Source organism: Ammospiza nelsoni, chromosome 5 (genome assembly GCF_027579445.1).
Source record: "Ammospiza nelsoni isolate bAmmNel1 chromosome 5, bAmmNel1.pri, whole genome shotgun sequence".
Classification (NCBI taxonomy): domain Eukaryota; kingdom Metazoa; phylum Chordata; class Aves; order Passeriformes; family Passerellidae; genus Ammospiza; species Ammospiza nelsoni.
This window is the reverse complement of record NC_080637.1, coordinates 61,230,136-61,248,438: the sequence shown is the minus strand read 5'-3', so window position 1 is coordinate 61,248,438 and position 18,303 is coordinate 61,230,136. Positions and strand designations below refer to the sequence as shown.

At 46.7% G+C, this 18,303-nt stretch overlaps 1 protein-coding gene across 3 annotated transcripts in view; it reads left to right on the top strand.

Moving 5' to 3' along the window:
* The first annotated feature begins 162 nt into the window (after window positions 1-162).
* DENND2A (DENN domain containing 2A) overlaps window positions 163-18,303 on the top strand; it is a 56,890-nt gene continuing 38,749 nt past the window's right edge. For all 3 annotated transcript variants that reach the window (XM_059472139.1, XM_059472138.1, XM_059472140.1), the window contains exon 1: window positions 163-299. The gene's annotated coding sequence lies outside the window, so the exon portion shown is untranslated. The remainder of the gene's footprint in view (window positions 300-18,303) is intronic.

The window sequence follows — 18,303 nt, the reverse complement described above, 5'->3', positions numbered from 1 at the left end:
CGGCTTTTCGCTCCGCTCCGGTTTGCCCCGCTGACACCGGCAGCCCCCGTCGCCTCCCCAGGACGGGCAGCACAGGCGCTCCATGCCCGGAGCGAGGGGCGGGCGCGGCCGCCTGGGCGGCGGGGCGGGACGGGACGGGGCGGCGCTCCCGCCGGAGGGCGGCCGGGGCCGGGGCCGGTGGCGGCGGGGGGCGGGCGGGAGCCCCCAGCCGCGGGTCCGCAGCCGCCAGCCCGGCGCCGGGCGCCGCCGCCGTCATGCCGGGACACGGCCCTCCCGCTCCGCTGCCGCCGCCGAGGAAGGTAGGCAGGCGCCGAGAGAACGCTAACGCGATAGAGCAGCGGGCAGAGGTGCCGCTCCAAAAAAATTCCGAATTCCCTCTTCCCTTCCGCGCCCCAACTTGGCTTTTCTTCATCCCGGCTGCAGGGAGGGAAAGCGGGGGCCGCCACCCGAGTCCCCCCGCGCTCCCGGGCACCGAGAGCCGCTTTCCCGCCGGGACGGGGCGGCTGCTGCTCCCGGCGGGCGCGGGGGGCCGGGCCCGCTGCCGGAGCGGGGCTCGGCCCGGGCTGAGGGGCCGAGGGGACCGGGGCTGCTGCTGGAAAGCCGAGCGGGCCGGGAGCCGTGGGGCGGAGGAGCAGCGGCAGCCCCGCCACCCAGCACGGGGCCCCTGAGTGAACTCAGCCCTGCCTCGGTCTCCAGCACAAAACAGAGGAGGAAACGCTAAGCACATTCTTTGGGGGAAGCCCGGGCCCTGCCGGAGCAAACAGCCCGAGCTCTCGGTTCCCAAAACCCTGAATCCCCGTGGATATTAGCCCTGCCCTTCTCTCTCTGCCCTGGATAGCCTGCTTTCCTCTTCCTTTGCCTTCGGCTGGAAGGAGTGCCTGCAGTTGTGTGCAGCCTGTGGCTTATCACGGTGGGGATCAGTGGGAGTATTCACCTGTCCTGGGGGGAAAAACGCTTTCTTGCCTTCCCTCTCTTGTACCCAAGGATGATGGGTGCTAATGGACAGGGAGTTGGTAGAAGGGAATGTTGTTTGGGAAGGGAACAAGAAGTTACACTCGGCTGCTGCTGTGGTCCCAACGCGTCAAATGCAAACTGGGACGCAAAACCACGCCAGGTGTATTTGGGACACTTTTAGAAGTTTTGGCTTTTTGAGTGTCCAGTGAGCATGTCTCTTGATGCTTGGTGCTGGAAAAGTGATGGTCATGGGGATTGCGGCTTTCTGCCGCAATCTGGATCTGCACTGGAGCCTCCTCACAGGTGCAGGGACTAGGTGCTAATATGGGCCCTTAATTCTGCTCTTTACAAGAACACATCTTGTTTCCAAGACAGGTCAGCAGGTTGTTCCTGACCCTGAGTTATTCCCAGCCACCTTTGCTCTTGCCATTTAGTAGTTGTTTAAGTTTTTTTGCTTTTGGAGAAGAGCATCTCCAGCCTGGAGCTCAGCTGGGAGGATAGAGGTGACCAAAGGGACTTCCATGGGGCTTTTATTTGCTGCTGTGAGGGGAGCTGCTGGTGGATTAAAAAGCTGTTTTCTGTGTTGGCTGCCACCTTATTGACCACTGGTTCTTGGTATGTGGTAGTGAGGTCCAATAATGTGTACTGAACCACCAAAAAGGGAGTTGTTATTGCATCCTGGCAGAGGAAAGGAATGCATTTCCTCCACCCTTGTGTTATGCTCTGAATTGTTGTCATTGGGGTAGTGTTTGTGGGGTTTGGTGCATGTTGGGTTTGAGAAGTTTTGCTTGGTTGTTGTTTGGGTTTTCAAAATAATCCAGGCAGTGTTTCAGCCTGTGAAAATGGATAACTACTATGTTGGGTCAGGCTTGGAAACAACTGAAAATGCTAAGAATGGAAATGAGAGGAAAGCCACAGGATTTCCCAGGGTAAAAAGGCGCCTTTTTGAGAAACGGAAGAGAAGGCACTGAAAACAAAGGGCGCTGGAGTGGCCAGGGATGCAGAGAGCAGAGGGAAGATTTATGGCTCTGCTGGGACCACTCTGCCTGCGTGGGTGAGAAGGTTGTGTGCTGAAGCCTTCAGCACGTCCATGTCCGAGCAGTGCACGCAGAAGATTCTCCCTGTTCATCAGCTCACATCCAAAGTGCAGCACTCCTTATAGAGCACAAGTGCATGTGGAGAGTCCCAAAGTGCTGCTCCTTTCAGTGCTGCCCCCAGCTCACTGCCCTGGGAAAGCTTTTAGGACATTTTGTCTGCAAAGACAACTTCTGTGTGTACTTTCTGTTCTCCAGAAACAAGAAGAACATTTAGATCCTTTGTCAAACACTTACAATAGGCTTGTCTTTCTCCCATGCCTGTTGTATTTACATGTTAGAAATGTTCATTTTGACAAGGAGATAATAAATAAAGACCCCATAAACTTTGTTTTTCAGAGATGGTCTTAATCCAGGAGTAGCTTTTCCAACGAGTTATTCTTAATATCAGCCATGACAGCTAATTCATACAGACAGGACTTAAAATCTCTATTTTGCTTGGCACTCTGGGAGCACAGAAGCAAGCTTGATCCTTCCCCAAGTTTAAGAAATTTGCTGATGAAATCATCACACAACAGAACCAGTCTCTTAAAGATGGAGAGATGCTGGATATTTCGGAAGTGTCTGATAAGTTCTTTTGGATCCCCTGAATGCATCATTCAAAGCAGCTGGTCCTCCCTTCCTTTTGTAACACCTGACATTTATTTCCTGATTGGAGCTGTGTGGAAGCTGCTCCTTCCTAAGTGGGGGCCACACCAAGGGGAGAAAAGGCTGTGTAGAGCCCCATTAAACCCATGGGAGTGGGGAAGAACCTGTGTTAAACCCTTGTTGAAGCTGGTTAATTGTGATGGTCTCAGGCCTTCAGAAGTGGGGTGCAAGCTCTTTAGGGAAGTGTTTTTTAGCAGAAGGATTGGAGTACTAGTGGCTGATATGTCTGTTGGCAGGATCCCAAGAGCTGGCTGGAAGAGGCCTCTACTATGAAAGAAATGCTGAAATAGGACTTTTAATGCACTTGCATAGCAGTTCCTTTCAGGCTGAGAAGACTCTCCCGAGGGAAGGAGGGAGTGGGATGGAGCTGGAAAGCAATTTCTTGTTTCATTCAAGTCCTGACAGTAAATGAGTGATCCTGGCTTTGCTTAGATACAGCTCAAATAACATTGTGTCTGAGGTATCTGTAAGCACTGTTTCACTGCACAAAGGAGGAAAAGAAACTGTGTTTGCTTGACTGTACTCTGAAGTGCAGTGGAAAGGGCAACAGCATGTTGATTTTGCTGATGGGATTTTTTTTCTGGTCTTCACCTTGGAGATGCTTTATCAGCTCCTGGAAGCTGAAGCAAAGGCTGAAATGTAGGATATGCACAATGTTTGGGGGTGGCTTCAGCCCAGGTTTTAGTGAGGGTGACTGTATCGCTGAGCTCCCAGCCTCAGGAAGGCTGTGCTTTTGAAATGGTGTTGAAATGGCTGTGCTACATTGAAATGTGGCTTCTGCAGGGGCCTTGGGTGGCCTTGAAGTGGGTGTCTAAGACAGTCCAGAGTCCCTGGGATCTCTGACCTCTGTGTCCTGAGATTTCAACCGAGACATGTGTCCTTTTGTGGAAGCTCAGCACAGAGCAGGCTGAGGGTCAGTTCAAGGTTGATATAAAGCACTAAAAGGCATCAGCACTGTCTTACATAAATAAATAAGGTCCTATAGGCTGATCCTGTTCAAGATCTCTCCCAGCCTTTACATGTTTCACCACCCAATTGGGGCAAGGTGCTCCGTGTCTGAGGATGCGGGGCTGATGAGGTGAAAGCCATAATTCCCCAGGCCTTTCCTGATGAAAGCAGTGGATTCTTACAGCCACTCATGTGAGTTTTCACCAGTTTATGTCTTTCATTGAGCTGGGAGCTCATGGCAGCAAGACACCTTTGGGGCTCTGCCATCATGATGGTCCAGTCTGTGCTGTGACAGCTCTGAGCAGCTCTGAACCCTGTGGTGTGGTTCCAGCCTGTCACCCTTGGAGCTGCTCACAGGGACTGACTGCTCTTGGGATAACCCTGGCATGATGGCTGGGTGATCCTGTCCTGAAACCCCCTGAGTTTGTACTGCTTTGAGGTAAATACATTGCCTAAACATTTGCTGGGCAAATGTGGGGTGCTCTGTGTGTGCAACAAAAACCCCAAAAGGGGGCTCATGGGAAATCTTCCTTGCAAGAAGCTTGAAACCCTGTGACTCCTTTCTTTAATGCAGATAACATGTATTGAGGACAAAATTTCTGTCTTTTTTGAAAACAGTACTACCCCATGGTAAAGCTGAAGGAAGTCAAGCATAGTTGGAAGGGCAGAGGCTTGAAAGAGTAATGTCCTGCTGGAATGAATGCTGGTATAATCTTCATTCTTTGCTTCAGTGCTTTTTCCCCTCCCCAGGTTAGGGAAACCAGCTGCAGCTGGCAGAATGTTACTTTCAAGGATTTAGCAGAATAGGTGCAAGAGTTAGTGGTGATTTAAGTGGTGATTTAACTGACTGATTAAGTCAGTTTTTACTGACTAAACTTGTTAGGAGCTAGCACACCTCTGAGGCCTTCTTAGGGCAAGATTCTCATCCCAGTGCTGGGGCACTGCCAGTCAGCTTTGCTTGGGGTCTTTTGGTTTCTTTGTTTTTAGTGGCTGGCACAAACCAGAATTTGGCTTGACGGTTACCTGCATGTGCTGTTTGTTACACATGACCTCTGCTGAATGTGAGATGTGTCTGTGTCTGCCTCCTTGGCTGGGGTAAAGGCTCAGGCTGCTCACTCGAGCAGGAGGGCTGGGAGGAAGATGTTTGCCCTGCAGCCAAGCTGCCATGTCCAGCCTGGGCAGGACTTGCTGCTCCTCAGTCCCCTGCACTCTGGCTCAGCCCTGTGCTCCTGGGCTGGGAACTGGCAGTGTTTACGTGATGAAAGGGAGCAGAAGATGGCTTTTCCTGAGCTCTGCCTTTGCCCATACATGTGCTGGCCCAGGGCCAGCGTGGAAACTCTGTCCTCATGAGCAGAGAGAGGGAGATGGGAGGAGCCAGAGATGAAGAGGGGCCCAGAAGCAGAGGGAGTTAAAATAAAAACACCAGCTCACAGAGAGAAAAAAGCCTGTAACAGATGGCCCTGGCCATCCCCTGGGCTCTTCATGCACTTGGCTCCATGTGCAGTGCTGACAAGATCCCATCTAGAAGCGTGAGTAAGGGGCCTGGACCATTTTGGGAAGTGTGATGGAAAAGCAGAGGAAAAGGCAAAAGGAAGGAAGCTAGACAGGTAAGGCAGCTGTGGGTCAGCTCTCTGTGATGCCTGGAGTGGACTCTGGGACTTGGTGCTGCCATGTGAGCCATTGTAGGAGCACTGCTTTGTTTTCATCCTTTAACTGTGGCCAGTCTTGCCTCCTCTGTAAAACAGCATGGCAAATGCTGGTGGAGGTTTGTTCCACTGCTCTCATTCCCTCTAGAATATGTACAGCAGAGAACTGTTGATCTGAATGGAGCCTAGTTAAAGATGGATTCTGCCAGGAGGTGCTGGCAGCTGTGATTTCCAATGCCCACCTCCTCATCTGGCATCATGGTAAGTAATCAGACTGGCTGAACAGTTCAGCATGTGGGGTGCTGGCCTTGCTTGGAAAGGCTTTGGTAGGATATCTGTGCAGGAGACTGTGCCTGGCAGAAAAGCTGGTCTTGGAGAAGCACTCACAAAAACTTTGCTCTGAGCTCATTTGAAAATCTGGCCCAGACACTTAAAATGTCAAGAGCTGGTGATGGTCAGGGGCAGCTTGAGTGGGGAAAGGTGCCACCTCACTTGGAAGTGGTTGAAAGAGTTCTGGATGAGACCCTGCCAGACCTTGAGACTCCTGATCCTACAGATCCCAGAGAGCAGCTGGCTCCTGGCCAAGTTCAGGCACATAGTTGTGTTTCCAGAAACTTATTGGGGACTCTGGCAACCCACTGGAGAGACTGTTTCAGGGAGCAAGACTTGCTGTTTCTTTGTAAGCAGAATAACTTTAAATGGCTAGATGCTCTGTGTTTTAATTAGATTTCCCTTTGGGAATAAAAGTGGTGAAGTGTTTCTGTGCCTCCTGCTGCATTTAAATATTCTGTACTGTGTCCCCAGTCTGGTGAATCGTTTAGGCAGACATGTAGGTCAGGCACATGCTTCAATCCACCCAGTGCATCATTCCTGCCCTGGGAAGTTTGGAACTGAGCTTCACACAGTCTGATTGAAGACAGTGATACGCTTTGAGCACAGACCTAAAATCAAGCATGTGCTTAGGTGTTCTCCTCATCACAAGTGGTCTCTCACTCGCCCACTGTATTCTGCAGAATCATTTTATATTAGCAGCCCCCTTGAACATGGATTTTCTCTTCTTACCCTGCAAGGCCTCTTGCTGATAAGCCCTGTTGCTGTGAGCACTTCAGGTGAGATGCAGTCACAGGCCTGGTATTTTGGAAGCATTGTGGATAGGCATGCATGTGTGAGTGATTAAATCAACCCATCGGGGTGTCATCTGGAGAGGAACAAATGCTGAGCTTGCTCTGCAGGCGGGGGGGGGAGGATGAGATCCCCCTGTAGTTGTTGCTGAAAGCTTTTCCCCTCTGCAGATGTGCAGCTGCAGCTCTCTGCCAAGACGCGGCCGTGACTTTCCGAGCTGGGGAACGCGCACATCTGTTTGCAGCGAGAGCAGCACGGGGGCTCCTGTCCCAGGGGTTGTGTTCTCGTGACAGATAGTGCTGACTGTCATGGAGGGAAATGGCAGATTTCATGGGACACTGAGAGGGCCCTTCATAAATATGAGTTTGCTTGCCAGTGTCAGCCCAACACCACCTTTCTAAATTAAAAAGAAAAGAGCTCCCAGAGACTTTTCAGACTATTGGAGATTTCTCTTTAAAAACATTAAGGCCCTGCAGAAGATGTGTGCTTTCTACATACAAAAATAAAATGTGTTTCAGCTGCAAAGCATGCTGTGATCCCAAAGGTTTCCCCTGTGAAGCCTTTTGGGTAAGAGTTGAGTCTTGGGTTATCCAGAGCTGAGAGTGGCTTACTAGCAAAGGGAAATAAATGCCCATTACTAAAACTGAGAAGGAAGTCTCTGCATCAGCGCATGTAGCGCTTCAAAAATCAACATCTGGCCAAAACCAGACCCTGGGGCGTCCTCCACAATCTACTGGTCCATGAGAGCTTTTTCCTTGAATTCAGAGAGCTTGGGATTAAGTAACTGAGAATCTGCTTTTCCCTGCCTTGACATGCTAGGCTGCATGTTCAGCAATCCCCAGTCAAATTCTATGAGACAATTTGTTACTCTAAAGAAATGTGTAAGATGTTGAGCTTTTTCCAGATGATGTCACAAGCCCTGATCTATCTGGCTCTTGTTTCTCAGCCTTGTCAAGCTCTGAGAGAAGCCTGAGAGGTTTCCTACTGGGAAACCAACACATGGTAACTGTTTTTGCATCAGATTTCTGTCTCTGTCCCCTGAGATTACTGTGAGTGACTCCACGTAGAGGTTTTGCCATGGTGTCACCTCTCACAAAACAACCCTGTACCTGTGGTGGTGAAGGATTCTGACAGCTTTTGCTGCTTAGTCTGTGCTAAACTTTGTCCCATCAGCATCCTCTTGTTTGCACAGCAGGAAACTTTCCTTATAGAATGATTTCGTTTATTCAAATTCAGTGGGAAACCAAGGGTTTTCCCCTGTTAAATTAATAAATTCCTCCACTAGTCAAAGACAATTTTGGGGTATGTTTCAAGGAAAATTAGGATCACCTCTAAAAGACACAAATTTCATAAAATGTTGTCAGAATTTGATGAGGTGGTGTTTTGGTTGCTTGGGGTTTTTTAATAACTTACTCTGACATGTAATATATTGCTTCAGTTCCACTTGCTTAATGTTTGTTTGCATGGGGTAAAATAATTTTTCTCATCCAAAGCAACCTGGAAACATTATCAGAAACAGAAACTTGGCGTTTTAGAGCAGTGAAGGACTTCAGCTGACCAGCAACCACTGCAGGAATACAAATTCTGTCTTTTTCTGTTCTTCAAACCAGTGTTCCCAGACGTCTAACCCAGTCCCTCTTGCTATTCTTATGAATTTGATATGGCAGCCTTTCATTAGAATTTTATAATTTTTAGTATTTTTGTCATTATTGTTATTATTTTGTTATTAATAGAATAAACTGGACTAGACTGAGTTTGGAAGGGACCCACAGAGATCATCTTGCCAAGGTGCCTGACCACTTTAGGGCCAAAGTTAAAGTATATTATTAAGGCCATTGACCAAATGCCTTCTACACACTGACAGACATGGAACACAGTCCACCTCTAGGAAATCTGTTCCAATGCTTGGCCACCCTCTTGGCAAAGAAATGCCTCCAAATATCCAGTCTGAGCCTCCCCTGCTGCAGCTTTGAACCATTGCCATGTGTGCTGTCACTGGGTACAGGGAGAAGGGCTGAGCATCTCCCTCTGCATCCCCCTCCTCAGGAGCTGTAGAGAGCAATAAGGGGTGTTTTACTTTTACTTCAGGCTCCTGATCAAGATCTGCTTTTTGAAAAATCAAACCTGACCACTGAGTTTGTTTTCTCTCTCTTTCACTCCCTCTCTTTCACTCCCTCTCTTTCACTCTCTTTCTCTCTTTCTCTCTTTCACTCTCTCTTTCTCTCTCTTTCTTCTCTCTCTTTCTTCTCTCTCTTTCTTCTCTCTCTTTCTTCTCTCTCTTTCTTCTCTCTCTTTCTTCTCTCTCTTTCTCTCTCTCTTTCTCTCTCTCTTTTTCTCTCTCTCCCTCTCTCTAGAAATAGGTAATCATCAACCCATTCTTTTTTCCTGACAGACCAACAGCAGATCAGCTGTTTCACTGCCTCTGTTGCACATGTAACTTTTTTTTTAACATGTTAACAGTGGGATATTTTTAATGTAGGAGATTTTGTTGCAATTTCCTGTGAAATCCTTGAATGCAGAATTAAGCAGAACAATGTATAATGCACCTTTTGTGAAGCAGAGCCAGCATGACTTGGGTGATGCAGTGATGAAGCACAGTGAGAGGTGTGTGGATGAGGTTACCCAGGAGAGCAAGGTGATGGCACTGTCATTGCTCCATTAACTTAAGCTGAGCAATGACCTCAAAGTGAGGTCAGGAGGTTTTTATGCTTTGGAAGAAATTTTGTGGTATTGGTTTTTCAGTTTCATGATTGAATAAAAGAAAATTATAACTCACTACTTGGAGAAAGGTGGCAGGGTAGCCCCATCTATTTTCTTCTCTCCTTTTTTCCCTCCAGTAAAATAAATAGGAAGGAGAGAAAGCCTAAATAGTATTTCTGCTCCTTGTAAAGGGAGGGTTTAACACACACCCCCTCAATTTAGCTAAATTTTGGTAAGCAATGTCATTTCACAGTAAAGAACCTGACTCTTGTAAGCTTCCTTCAGATTACCTCAGATGTTTTCTTGAAAGTTTGTCTCTGATGAGTTTGGGGTTTTTTGGGGACATACTGAATTTAGATTAAACTTGGCAAAAATTATTTAAGTTACTCAAAAACCATAAGTAATTTACTCATCCAGCAGCACTTAAATCTGTTTGTGATTCATGCAAATTGAATTGCTGAGACCATGCAGCTGCATTTCAAGTATGTGAGTGCATCTTGACCAGATAAGTTATTTTCTGGAGCGTTTCTGGTCAGGTAAGAGAAACAGGCACTTTTACCCTGTGGTTCAGAGTTTGTGAGATGCTATTTCAGGAGGAGAGAGTACTTTTAGAGCACAAATCGCCTCTTAGGACTATTCTTAGTTCTATATGAGAATTATATTTGCAAACACTGTGCATCTCTAATATTCTTTTTGCTTGGGAAGGCATTTAAGCAAAGATAACTTCTTGCTAAGCTATTTTCAGGGCTGAAATTTCTCCTGTGTCTTACTTATCATTTTAACATCAATGCAGTGAACCCACTTAGGAGATTTTTATTAAGTAGATGCTATGCAGTCTGAACATTTGAGTTATTACATGCTGAAGAGATGGGCAGAAGAATGCCTACCTGAATGCCAAACATTTTTCTTACCAACCAAGAAGTAAATCAAGTATAGCATTACTTAAGCTCTTCTTGTTCCTCTTCTAATAGAATAAAATGTTTGGGGAATTTCTCCCTAAAATATCAAGTTTAGATTTAGTTTTCCAGTTATGTCTGTAGGCATTCTCTTTTCAGTAAAGAAAATACAGTTGTTATCAAATATCCATTGTATTCAACTGCAGATAAGTGAGGCAGCATTGGGCAGCTTCTACCTTTGTATAAAGAACATGGTTCCGGTGAGGAATATCTTAAAAAATATAATCCAGGAGAGAGGAGATTTAGATTATATGTTAGGAGGAAATTCCTCCTAACATGTGAGGCTGGTGAGGCTCTGCAAGAGGATGCCCTGCCCCTGGATGTTGGGGATGCCCCATCCCTGGAAATGTTCAAGGCCAGGCTGGATGGGGCTGTAAGCAGCCTGATCTGGTGGAAGTTGTCCCTGTCCATGGCTGGGATTGGAACCAGATGATCCTTAAGGTTCCTTCCAACCCAAAGCCTTCTATAGAGTATTTAACCTATGGAAAATGTGCATTTGCTGCAATGGCCATCTTCTACGGAGGGAAAAAACCCATTTACAGACAGACCTCCTTCCTGAGCCAGATTTTCAAAGCTGAGTGTGTAGACTGATGCTTTTGGGACAGTGGGGATGGGAATTTCACAGAAGAACTTGCAGATCATCGGGGTGTTAGACCAGATGGGTCACTCTAGTGCTGGCCCTTTACTGTTGGAGACCTCATCTCTTCCCCTGCAGGAAACCTTTCTATTCTTTAAACATCAAATGAGAACCTGTAAGAGTTGCCCCATCCCATCCAAAGAGGTTTTATGGATTTGAGCTGAGGGGGGCTGTGCTTGTGTGCCTGTAGGTACCCCTGTGTTGGGGCTGAGCAGAAATGAGGTGAATGTGGAGGGTGAAATGGAAGCCACCCCACAATCACTGCGGTCACCTTCAGTGCAGCTGGGATTTCCCCTGCATTGGACTGGAAATGGCATCTTTATGAGCATTTAAGATGAAAGGGGATGATGTTTATTGAATAGTTTTGGGGACAATGCTTCTGCAAAGAGTTTAATTCCAAAAGATTCCTACTTTGATATTTTGTTCTGGGTCCTGTAAAACGTTCCCCTGTGAAACACTGTCAGTGCTTTGTAGTAATGAGTTTTTCCTGTGCACAATAAACAGTATCAGGGCCCAGTCCAGCACAACATCCAAACATCTTGGGTGGAGTAAGCCCTAGTGATTACCCTGGAATACAAAACTTGGATGCACATCCTCTGGCTTGGAAGCTTATGTACAAATAGCTCTGCTTCAGTTGTGAGATAAGGGCTGATGGAGACAATTGTACACGAGTGCTCTGCTTTTGCTCCATTACCCAGCAGTGAGATGTATGTGAAAGAAAGTAAACAATGGAAATGAAAGTCCTTTATGTGTGTATTGGCTTTTGCACATCCCTTGGAAGAGAGTAGTGAACAATATGTGCTTGTTTGATAACTCTCCAGTTTCCAGGATTTCTGCTGCAAGAAGCCCAAAGTAACATTTCAGCAAAGGAAGAAAACAAATCTCCCAAATATATGCTTTCAGTATTTCTTACTTTTCTTTAGTAGTTGGTTGGTTAGTGTTTGATTTAGTTAATAATTAAATACTTAAATAACTATTAAATAACTATTATAATTAATAGTTAAGTAACTTTAAGCTTTTCAAAAAATTGTACCCTGATCTCTGAAAGTGGAATGAACTTGGGAAGAAAATATTTTTCTTTTTCTAATAGTGAAAATTTACAGCACTCATCAGTATTTGCCAAGGCAGCATTATTGGTGGATTCATGGCTTCCATGGAGCTGTTGAAGTTTGTTAGGCACTGCAGAATGACAAGGGACAAAAGACAGTAGAAATGTGTTGGGGATAGCATAATTATATACCTTGTTTTGGCAGCTGTTTTTTACTGCTTCCTTGCTGATCAGTTGGAGGAAGGCAAAAAAGTATCACTTGGGGAGGAAAAATCTAGTAATAATGTTTTGAAAGGTACTTTTTGTTGTTATTTTCCACAGAGAAAATGAGAGTGATTACTCACTGTTACAGTAATTAATGATCTGTTATCATAGGATAATCCAGATTTGGAGGGATTACAGGAAGCCTATACTCCAGCCTCCTTCTCAAATAGGTTCAGGTCTGAGCTCAGATTGCTCAGGGCTTTGGTTGGGTCTTGAAAACCTCCAGTAATGGAGACAGCAGGGCTACTCTAGAGCTGTTTTCCTCATGGTGAAAAGAGCTCTTTTATCCCCATAGTAAAAAAAATAATTTTCCTTATATCAAATCTCTGTGTTCCCTCTCATCTTGTCGAGAAAAACAGCTAAGGAATTTGCTTCAGGTCACACACTGTGCTACACCAATGGTTTTGTTTTTGTGAGAAAAAAAAGATTAAAAAGTCACAACAGAACGTGGAAACCTGTGTCACACCTCTGAAAGGGACGGGGCACACAGGTGTCAGTTCAGATCTGACCTGGACATGCTTAGGTTTACAGCATCACTGTGTCAGTCTGTTCTCCAAGCTGCCAGGTGTGAAGAAGCTCTTTAGACACATGTAGAGTAATTATTTCTTCTGGAAGTTCCCTTTTCAGGGCTGTGATCTGTTATCTGAGACATCTCCCACATTAGCAAGCTCTGCCAGCTCTGTGGAGCTGGATCTGGCACGTGGTGAGAAGCAGAGTTTGCGTAGGTGCACGAAGGTGCAGAGAAATGTGCTCTTGATTTCCCCAGCCATACCTAGACCTGTCTCCTATTGCAGTCAGGAAAAGAGGAATGTGTGCTTACAATTCTTTTAAAATGTTAGCTGCTTCTACAGTCACAGAGTCATTTGGATTGGCAGAGATTCCAAGATCATGGAGTCCAACCATTAACCTAAAGCAGCCAAGTCGGCCACCACACCATGTCCCTAAGATCCACATGAATACAATGTGGAGCTAATTCAGTCAAAGCTGGGACTTATTTGGGAGTTAAAATAAGGAGATGGAATTGCAAGTGTAAGTGCAAGTCTAGTAGGAATGTTTGTTTAAAAAAAAATCTGATCCTCGGTTGTGAAAATGGGTCTTAAACTTCAAAGTCGTGTAGTCACTTTTGAAAATGTTACCCTTCTCTATTTTATTTCTTTCTTTCCCTGGGGCTTTTCTACCACAAAAAGTGGCAGAAGAATGTGCCACCAAGCCATCATGATATTTTTCCAGCTTTTTTGCCTGACAGTAGCAGGAGATCAGATTGTCCTGCCTCTCTCTTACAAAGTTTTATGATCAGAAGCTGTAGTGGAGCCCCTGGGGCAGAATGTAGGGATGATTATGGATGGTTACCTGCAGCACACTCCTCCTCATGCTCTGCCCTTTGCTGGGCTTCTGCTGGGGCTGGGGAGCCTTGGAAGAGCCAAGGGTTGTTCCTCATGTTGTTTTGTGCTCAGGCTGCCAAATTCCTGGTTATGGAGAGGGTGTGGGCAGACAAGCAGCACGGTAACGTGGGTTGATTTTCTCTCTGTGTCACTGTCCTGTCCGGGTGCACGAGCTAGGAACCCTTGTGCTGCTTTCCATCTCCCTCCAAACCCCTCTTATGCCCGGGATCACCCTGCCAGGGAGGAGGTATCAAACCACATGTGGAAGGGTGGAGGAGGAAAGCAATTTTTCCCTAGGATTTGGGGTTTTGGTAGGGCTTTTTTCCCCGCTTTTATTGGCCCTGAGTGCAGTGACCGCTTAACCACAGGGATCGGGCCGGCTCCCTCCCCCACGCTTCCTCTCCCTGGCAAAGCAAAGTTGCTCAGGTTTCCTCCCAGCTCTCAGCTCCATTCCTCTCCATGCAAAAGGAAAGGAAAAACTGCTCTGCACGGGCAGATGGCCGACTGTTTCCTGGCAGCTCCACTCCACTGTCTTTTTCCCATTGTCCCGACACAAACACACGCACGCACACACCCACCGAGAGCAGCTTTCCTTCTGGAAAAATAAATAAATGCAAGCTCTCTTTGCAGAGGTTTATTCCTCCTTGGAGCTGGGTGAGCTTCCTCCTCGTGCTGGCCAAATCTCGGGCAGCTCCCGTGCTGCCTGGCCCTGCTGTCTGCTCAGGAAGGCTGGGTGAGGGGATGATGTGCTGTGCCGAGGTTGGAAGGTTTCCATACAGAATAAAGGCCGCCATAAACAGGTTCTGCATTTGTGGTGGCCAAGATACGAGGGAGAGTGAGAGTAGGAGCAAAGAGGAGCTTGGAGGAGACAGAGGGAAGCAGGTTCTGCTGAACCCAAAAGCAATCTGTGGGTGACCCTTTGCTTGAGCTCACAAGGTGGTGCTCGATAGGGACAGACTGAAGTGGGAGGTCATGGACTTGGGGTGGGTACAGGAAGGTCTCATGGAGCATGCAGATGGTGCCCCAAGGTTGTTGTGATGGACACTTCAGGAAGCTGTGTGCTAAATCCACCTCAGGAGGGACGAGTCAGCATCCTGCAGGGTGAAGGCCACCAAAGGAGAGATTTGCTGAGTCTCCATTTGTCTCCCTGATGATAACTTATTTTGGAAGAAGTTGAGGTTCTTCTTTTTAATGCTCTCATTTCCTTTCTGAATGTGAGACAATTTGTCTTCCTGCCAGGAAACTCTTTGCAGAGTTGCTCCTCAAACGGACCTCTTTGGGTCCCATTTATGTTAGAATAGCAGAGATTATCTCACCACTTCAAAAATTAGTTCCAGTGTGGTTCATGAGCTGAACACTATTTTTTAGTGACAGGTTGTTTCCTATGCTGTCAAATGTTCGGGTTTCTTATAAGCATAATAACCCTGAATTCTTTCCAATTCTTTTATTTACTGGTGTAGTAGGACTGGTCTGTTTGTAACACAGCACACCAATCAAAGGAGGGAAAAGCACCTACATCATGCACCTGCACTGGTAGAAATGAGTATTTGCCAATTTCTCTTTGACTTTGTTCCAGTTCCACTGCATCTGGTGGAATCCTGTCTGCCTGTGTGGCTGATAGATGATTCTGCTGGCAGATGTGTGCTTGTGTGAATCTGGTCCATATTTCTTTTGTTTTATTCTGTATTGACCACAGTCATCTTCTCTGTGGGTATTTTCAAAGCCAAACAAACCAGGTATTGATCACCATCTCCACTGATGTAATCTGCAGGCTAGGGCACACCACCAGTGTCTTCTTCAGCCTTGACTTCAAGTTACTGGATTTTCATTTATTAGGCTGCAAAGCAAAAGCAAATATTATCACCCCTTCAAAGGGGATGAGCAACCCCCCTGTGTACGCACAAACGTTCACACAAGACCTTAAACACAGGGAGATGATGTAGTTATGTCAGAAACTCTCCCAGAAGGGGTGTCCTCTACTCCTGCCCTCACTTCCCAGGGTCTTGGTTTCCTCATCTGGAATTACAAGTTTTTTTTTCAATCTTTTTTTCATTACTTTCTTGTAGAAAGCATAGCCTGAAACACATAATTCCATTAAGCATTGCAATCATTTTAGCAGCCAGAATGGAAAATACTGAATCATTCTCTTCCTTCCCATGTGAATTTTTTCTTACTATTTGTTAACCTACCTGGAGGAGTTAAGACTCATCATGTCTCTAAGCAGTCATACAAACCATCCTTGCCAGGAAGAAAAGCAGTATTTACCTTCTATGCATGCAGGACTAAATCTGTGACTGGGGGCAGTGAGTTAGAGAGTTTCTGAGTTTTTTGACAAGGTCATGAAACATCCCACCACTAACCCTGAAAATGCTGTGTTTTTCAGCTGAGGGTGTGTCTGCCTGAAGGAAACTGAAGAAATGTTCAATACCCTTTCAGTTGGTTTTTTTCTGTCTGTTATGTGTTTAGAGGGAGGAACAAAGAGAAAATAAAACAATGGGAAATGTGGAACAAGCTTAATAATAGTGGGTGCAATGAGCCCCACCTTTAACAGAAGACAATTCATATTGTGAACCCTGTTTTTGATTACTGTCTTCACGTCAAGATTTTATTTTTGTTTCAGTCTGCACTTTTCCATGCTGAGCATTGCCTCTGGCTGAATCACTTTAGAAAGCCTTCAGCCAAAATGGTTCAGCTGTTTTAGTGTGGAGCCTGGGGAGAAAATTGTTGCTGCTTCCCCTGTGTTTGAAAAGAAAATCAGGTTTTCTTTTGTGAAAACTTATCTTCTAGTTTGAAACAGAAGTGCAGTTTGGATCAGGAATTTGTCCTTTCCCATTCCTGAGTCATCTCTACCCTAACTTTTCCAGGGCTCTGTGGGAAGAAAGTTTCAGCTGGCACATGGTCAGCAGAGATTTTTAGAGCTACCTTGTTACCATATATGCTGTCCTTCCAGCTCCTGGTGTCAGGCAGGTGATGCTGGTGATATCCCTGTGGAGCTTGACCTACAGCTTTCAGCAAATGGTTGGTGGAGGGAAGTAATGGACAAGAGGTGAGAGTTGTTTCTCAAGGATCCATCTGCTTTTCTACAGAATGAGGATAGTCTCAGGGTGAAGTTGAGACCTGGGGTAACCCCCTGATACTGCCCACAGCAGGTCCTGCTGGCTCCCTCTTCTCATTGCTGAGGGTTAACTTCTTTACAAGCAGAGTCTTGTTGCCAGCCCTGGCAAGGGGGATTGGAATTCAATGATTTTCAAGGCTCCTTCCAGCCCAAATAATTCTGTGATTCCTTCCATGTGTTTCAGTGCTCATTAGGTTTTCCCAGACAGGTGAATGATGTTGCTATCTGAGCAGAAAACTTTGTGCATTCCGCCCCCTTTTATTTCCTTGCTGGTTTAGGGAGCTGAGCCAGGCATCTTGTGAGCCCATGCTAGCTTGAAAAGGCTTTACAAGCATGGGAGCTGATGCAAAGCAAAAGCAAGAAGGGAGGGAAAAAGTTGGGTCAATGGCAGCCATCAGATGAGATCTGTCCTTTTACCAAGGACAGAGACTGGGCCACCTTGCTGGCAGCCAAGGGAGGAGCAGGGCAGGCCATGAACCATGGTAATCTTTCAGTCAAGTTAAAGACATGTAAGCAGCAGAGTTTGTTCTGTGTGCTCAGAGAGGGAGAAGGTCAGTAGACTAAATTATATCATAAAATTAAAGACATCCTAGCACCCAGCCCAGCTTTGCTGGACACAGCCAGTTCCTGCATTCCTGGCACTGCAGCCTTGTTCCCCTGACGTGGGGTGTTGCACAAAGGCAGAGGTTGTGGTACCTCCATTTCACTGGGGGTTTTTGAAAATACAGTTTGTTTTGACACATGGGATTCTCCTGACCCCCTTGTAAGCCCTGTGGTGTAAGACGTGATAGATCAAAGGGAAAAGTTAGGACAGAGTGGGGTGAGGGGAATAGAAGGCTATGTGGAATCTGGCTCTAAAAGATACTGTAGGAGCATGTCACTTCCCAGTCCTTGGTCCTTTATCAATATGTTTTGCATAAGTTTATCCTGCTTTTTTCTCTTTAACAAGTGTCTTGGCCCTGATTATCTAGAATTATCTACAATTAGGATCCCATTACGAGTGTGATGAACTGAGCAATCCTGCTGTTGGTGTCCTCAGTCTTCACGAGATTCACTGACCAGGACAATCAGTGTCTGCAAAGAGGTCACATTACCCTAAGCTGACTGTGCCCAGCACAGGATGGCAGAGTAGCTGAGGTGGGAAGGCACCTCTGGAAGTGGCAAGTACAGCCCCATGCTACGAGTGTGGTCATGTAGAGCAGCTTGTTTGGGACATTGTCCAGTTGGGTACTGGGTATCTCCAAGGGCAGAGCCCCCACCATCTCTCTGGTCTTGGTCACCCTCTTGGTAAAGAGGTTTTTCTCCATGACTAAGCTGATTGATCCTTTCTGAGAAGCCCTGCTGCTGTGGAGGCGGCCCACCTGCAGGACTGACCAGGAGAGGAAAGAAGAGGACTTTGTGTAAGTTGTCTGAGGAGAAGCTGTTGGGCTGTCAGCTAGGGAGGGCTCATGGCACATGCTGTGGAGCTCAAGTTTGAGAAAACCTGTGCCTTGCTGCTGGCTGGTGTTGGGCACCTCCAGTCAGGGACTCCTCTACTGTAAGCATCTTGTTTCACCAAGGGAGCCTCTCCTGGTGCCCATGTCAGCTCTGGCTGCATCCCTGCTTGGCTGTGTCCTCCCTGCTGGGCAGGGACTCCCTCACTGAGGTCACACTCTGCCAGTGGCCTCAGGAAGGCGGTGTGCTCCTGCTGGGGACGTGGACACTGCTGGTGCTGGGGCTGTGTGTGTGTGAGCACAGGCACGCATCCTCATGCCTGCTGCTTCCCCCAAAGGAAAACAGGCTCCAAACA